Here is a 6,352-nt window from a genome sequence, read left to right on the forward strand (position 1 = left end):
TCTTCCTCGCCTGACACGATGACCAAGTGCCCCTCCACTACGAATTTCAGCTTTTGGTGGAGCGTAGACGGCACGACTCCCACTGAGTGGATCCACGGGCGCCCCAACAGGCAGCTGTAGGGGGGGTTAATATCCATTATTTGGAAGGTGACTTGACAGGTGTGAGGGCCTATTTGTACTGGGAGATCGATCTCTCCCCTAACCTCTCGGCGAGTGCCGTCGAAGGCCCGAACCACCATTGAACTTGGTTTTAAGTGGGAAACATTGAATGGTAACTTCTCCAAAGTGCTCTTAGGCATCACGTTTAAACTGGAACCATTATCGATGAGTACCTTGGCTACGATATGGTCCATACACTTGACTGACACGTGTAAAGCCTTATTATGCCCTCTCCCCTCGGTGGGGATTTCTTCTTCGGCGAAGGCAAGATAGTTGTTGGCAGTGATATTGTTGACCAGCCCTCCGAAACCTTCTACCGAGATATCTTGGGCCACGTGAGCCTCGTTCAGCACTTTTACTAGCAGAGCCCGATGAGGCTCGGAGCTCATAAGTAACTCCAGCAGCGAGACCCTAGCCGGGGTTTTGTTGAGCTGTTTGATAACCTTGAATTCGCTCTGCTGAATTATGCGAAGGAACTCGCTGGCTTCCTCTAGCGACACCTCCTTTCTACCATCCTTTTTCTCTGGGGGCCCCTTTGCTGGAATATCTTTATTCGAAGCGTGGGGTGCTTCGCCATCTTGTTCCTCCACCACTTTTCCTTTTCCTTTGACGTCGGCGGGTTGGACTGGTAGGTCCGGAGGTGCGAACACACGACCACTACGGGTCACACCACTCAGCCCCGTGATATTTGTTACTTTAGCTGACAGCGAGCTGACGTCAGTGACTTCTTCTTCCTTCTTCCCCGGAGGTGTATATCTCCACGGGACCGCGTGACTATTTTGATACGGGAAAGGAACAGGTTTGGCCATTAAGGGGTGCCCGGGCTTTTGCGAGGCTGCACTTTTAGTGAAGTATATCACCAAGGGTTTGGGCTTCGCAACACCGCTCCCCTCCGTAGATTGCATGCATATATGCTGCTCTTCTTTTCCTTCAATGCCGACTTCTAGTCGACCTTGGTCTATCATCCGCTGTAACAACTCCTCTACTTCCAAACACGTCTCCATGTCATGCATCTCGCCGGAATGTAGCAGACAGGAATCCTCCTTACACCCACTATGGGGAATTACACCTCCCTTTTGTAGGGCCTCAAAGATAAACCTCCTAGGGGTTGCCACATCTCTTAAAGGTTTAGACCTGTGGGGCCTATCGGATTCAACTGCATTAACTGCTCCCCCTCCATGATTGGCGAGCGGGTTGGTCCTCACATTGGGCCGATCCTCTTGGAAAGTCAGCCATCCGGCATCCATTAAATGTTGGACCTTGTATTTAAGGGCCAAGCATTTTTCGACGGAATGCCCTGGGACACCCCCATGGTACTTGCAAGTTGCATTAGGGTCATACCACTTCGGGAAAGGGGGTTCGAGGACCCTTCCGGGAGTTACCACGGCCAAATGATTGGCGATGAGGGATGGTAGAAGATCTTCGTACGTCATTGGGAGCGGGGTGAATTCCGGCAATGGCCTCGGAGGGAAGTTCCTTGTCGTGTTGGAATTACCGGCCGGTCGAGTCGTGTTCGGAGTTGGAACTTGGGGAGCTTCCCTCTGGGTGGGTGCCTTAGGCTGCACGGGTGTTGAACTAGAGGCGTTCCCAGCATGAGCCGAGAAGCTTGGGTGATGTTGCGCGTACTGATGGGTACCATGAGGTGTTTGCTGGGGTTTGACCCACGCGGGTGTTGAAGAGACGGCATGGGCATCTCCTTCCTTCCTTTTTGCCCCTGTTGCCCCGATTCTTTTGGCGTTCACGTTTGTGGAGGAAACGTAATCAAACTTTCCTCTCTTCAATCCAACCTCGATTCTTTCCCCGGCAAACACCAGATCCGCGAAGCTGGACGGCATGTAACCCACTAGCTTCTCATAGTAGAACACTGGCAGAGTGTCTACCATCATGGTGATCATCTCTCTCTCAACCATGGGAGGAGCTACTTGTGCCGCCAAATCCCTCCATCGCTGCGCATATTCTTTAAAGGTTTCACCCTCTTTCTTAAACATATTCTTCAGTTGAGTACGGTCAGGAGCCATATCAGAATTGTACTGATACTGCCTTAGGAAGGCGGTAATCAGATCCTTCCAAGTACGGATACGGGAAGCTTCCAAATTAGTGTACCACACTACCGCAGCTCCGGCCAAGCTATCCTGAAAGAAGTGTATCAACAGCTTTTCATCTTTAGAATGAGCGCCCATCTTACGGCAGTACATTTTGAGATGGTTTTTGGGACAAGTCGTCCCTTTATACTTGTCGAAGTCCGGCACTTTGAACTTCGGGGGAATAACAACATCGGGTACTAAGCAAAGGTCCGTCATGTCTGCAAACGGGTAGTCCCCAAATCCTTCCACAGCCCTCAATCTTTCCTCAAGGAGATCGAGCTTCCTCCTTTCTTCAGTTGCCGGGGGCGGCCCTTCCATGGACAAAACTATTGGCGATGCTGCGATGTTGGGTTGAGGCAACGTGCCTGGTGCCGGCCCTTCGGGGATCGGGGGATAAAACTCGACATCCCTCCGAGCATAATCTTGAGGGTCTTTATGGACTTCGTCGGGCTGCTGAGGAGGCTCTTTTTCATGGACGGTAGAAGCAATGTGGCCCGCATCTTCTTGCAAGATGGGTGGTGAATAGTTGGGCGGCAATCCATAAGGGTAAGCCGCTCGGTTGTATCCCAGGTGAGGGCTGCCATCGTGCCCCAGTGTGTCCCTTCCCCGTCCTACTATGTTTGAGGGAGGATGGTGCGTAGTTGCCAAGAGAGTCGGGTCTGCTTCGGCAGCCGAACTGACAGCGGCGGCAGTGGCCGCGTTCTTCTCCATGAGCTGTTTCATACCTAACATGGCCTCCATCATGGAGGCCATTTGTTCTTTCAGAGCCGACATGTTGGCTTTCATCTGTTCCTGCGTCTCCTCTTGATCACCCATCGTTCTAGATTTGGATCTGGTGCGATAGGGATCCCTTGCGGCGCGTTTAGTTATGGTGTTTTTCCCTAAAAAACCAAACGTGAGGAGTGGGTAAAGAAAGAGAATGCATGCTAGAGATGAGATGTAGGAGTGATTTGATTTGCACAAGCTTTTTGGAGTAGAAACATGGGACCAACTCATTTTATTTCAAAAAGGAAGTCATATCTAGTCAAGGTCTGAGAGACCATACAAGTTTCCTAACGATTTCTAATTATGTGGGCCATTAAGTCTATCATATGCTGACAATAGCCGAGAAGCCCATGAATCCCTTCGGGGGCGGAGTAGGTGTCTGCCATCGCCTTGGCCTTGGCTAACAATCGGGGAAGTTCTTGACTCCCGTTCAAGGTAAGAGCAAACCGATCCATCCACATGGTTGCCTCTTGGTGTAAAGAGTCGATCACCCTTCCTCTAGCCTCTTTTTCCGCGTATACTTGGGCATACTCATCCGCGATTCTATGCTCGTGGGCCGTGGCTAGACCTAACTCTTCTTGGTACTTGGCGATGATAGCTAACATGTTGGTCTCTGTCTCGCATAGACGCTGAGACAAGCTTCTTTTGGACCTTGAACAAGCAATCAACTCCTCTTTCAGAACCACGCTATGTGCTCGCGACTGGTCCCTTTCTTCCCTTCGCAACTTGAGTTCATTATTGCTACCCCATAGAGCTCCGCGAAATTTGTTCCGGCCATACTCTTCCTTGCGAGCCCTCTTGGTCTCTTGTTCAAGGGCTCTTGCGGTAATTGCATTCTCTTCCCGTAACCCGGCACACTCCTTCCGAACGTGTGTAGCAGCCAACTTGAACTTCTCCTTGGCGAGTTTTGCCTTTCCTAACTCGCTTTTGAGAGCTTGGACTTCTTCGTCCTCTTCCGGTGCTTCAAAATTCTCTTCGCTGACGACTTTTAACTTGGCGAGCCAATCTAAACCTCGTATGCGAACTTTCAGCCATTCGTGGTACCCACCAATGATGCCATTACGAATGCCTCTAAGCTCTTGATCTTTCCTTAACGGGGTTTCCCATGCCTTATGGATTCTTTGTATAGTCTTGGAATTTTGTGCGCCGAAATCCCTCACAAGGAAAGGAGACATGCTTTCTTCCGTCGGTGCTCCCCTCATGGGGTACCCTAGTTGTCTTATAGCGAGCGCGGGATTGTAGTTAATACAACCCCTCGTTCCTACCAGCGGAATGTTTGGGTATCTTCCACATGAGAAAAGGACTCCTTCTTTTCCTTCCTTCCATCGGGGGAACCAACTGATTGTTCTACCTCCTATCCCGGCCAAGAGCTGGTCCCAATCTATTCTCCTCTTTTCAGTACACGAGCGATGGCTCAGGAGCGGACATGGATGTCTTGTGTCTTGTTGGAACAAGTGTGAAACCAACCAAACACAGAGGGCGGGTAAGCAACAGATGATCCGTGCGCTACTCTTTTCGGACCTTCGGTCAAATGTGTCAAATAGATCTGCCAAGACAGCTACCACCGGACTTTCCTTGCTATGGTGGTAGGCAAGGAAAGCGTCGATCGCTGCTAGGTCTACCAAACCATCCACGTTTGGAAAGAGGACGACCCCAAAAATTAGCAAAGCTAACACATCCATAAACGGGACCCAATCTCCTTGATTGGCCATACCCCTCGCCTTGTCTTCTAGGTACTTCTGTGGTAGGCCCGCTATGCCGTTCCGAGTCTGTTTTATGCAGTCCAAACCTCTTGCTGAATCCTTGACCACAGTTGCAATTCTGCTCAAAGAGGGGAGACACCCGGAGGAAAGATATGGTTTTCTTCCCCCGAGAGGACATCCTAGAATTTCCTCAAATTCTTCAATGGTTGGTACTAATTGGAAGTCTCCGAATGTGAAGCACCTCAAAGGCTGGTCGTAGTATTGGGTAAGTGATACAATGGCTTCTATGGACACCTCTGCTATGGTTAACTCTAAGATCTTTCCGTAAGTCTTGCGGAAGGCTTGCATTTGGAGGGGTTCCATCAACCGCCCTAATTCCTTGATGCTGGTGGTATCTAGGCTTTTGACCTTGACTTGGTAGAACCTCTTGCCGGTTTGATTTGTTCCCATGCTTACTAAAGTGAGACAAAAGCTGGTGCAAATCAAAACTCCGATATCTCATGGGTGGGATGGATGAATGCATGATGGAATGCATATGACACAGATGCAATCTAGGAATGCGGGGGTCCGGGGAATTTGTCCCCTTCTTAGATACGACGTCTAGGGGTAGCAAAATGCCCCAACGCACGTTTTTAAGAAGGTGACACGGACCCTCCGTTGGTTTGTTTACAGTAGGGATCAAGACAGAACCCATATGCAATGCCTATGCAAAAGACACAATGCGGGAATGTGCACAGTATGACAATATTTACCAAACATAAGCGAAAGGGTATATGATACTCATGCATGGCAGTGTGAAAAATGGCACGCAGCGTGTTTGCTTCGTGCCCCTATTTAAGGGACCTATAAGGGAGAGAACTAACTAGGCTTTTAGCAATAATCCCCAAGGTAGTTATATCTCTCTTGATGGTTTCTAGAGGTATCATCCCCTTTGAAGAACATATTGTAGCAGTAGGGACTACTAGCAACAATAGGTTTTCAAAGAGAAAAGCTCTAGATGAGGGTTCACTGTAATCAAGCAAGTCGGAGACCTAGCATGATCACAGATTCACCTCCACTCCTTATGCTCCCATGAACCCGGGTATAGGGCCCTTTTTCACTCACAGTGTGTGCAAATAGTGTTGGTGTTTGTGTGCATCAAATGAATAAATATTTACCTCATGCATACATTTTAAAACGCACTAAAAGCAACAAAGAGTTTATATACACAAGTACATAATGAAGGAAAACAACAAAGGAGTAAGTCATGGTAAAGCATTTGCACAAGATTAAATGGCCTAACTCTCTAAAAACAGTCTCCAGTGGAGTCGCCAACTGTCGCAACCTACCCTTCGGCGGGAGGGCGACGCGAGACTCGCGGGATGCGTGTTCCACGAAAGGAATACGCGCGGAGTCGCCACCAACGTTTATTTGAGGAAAACGTCGGAAAAACCGGAAAAGACGCGATCTACGAACTTTTAAGTGAAAGGTTCGGGAGTTGTATTTACGCACGGGGAAGGTATTAGCACCCCACACGTCCGCCCCAAGGGACGGTAGCCTTTAATCGAATGTGCAAACATGACTTTGATTTTTTACGTTCCTTTTTATGTCCTTATATCCTTTTATACCCTTTTTTATATTTTTTCCTTTTTTGTGGTCGAC

This window comes from Glycine max, chromosome 5 (genome assembly GCF_000004515.6).
Source record: "Glycine max cultivar Williams 82 chromosome 5, Glycine_max_v4.0, whole genome shotgun sequence".
NCBI classification, from domain to species: domain Eukaryota; kingdom Viridiplantae; phylum Streptophyta; class Magnoliopsida; order Fabales; family Fabaceae; genus Glycine; species Glycine max.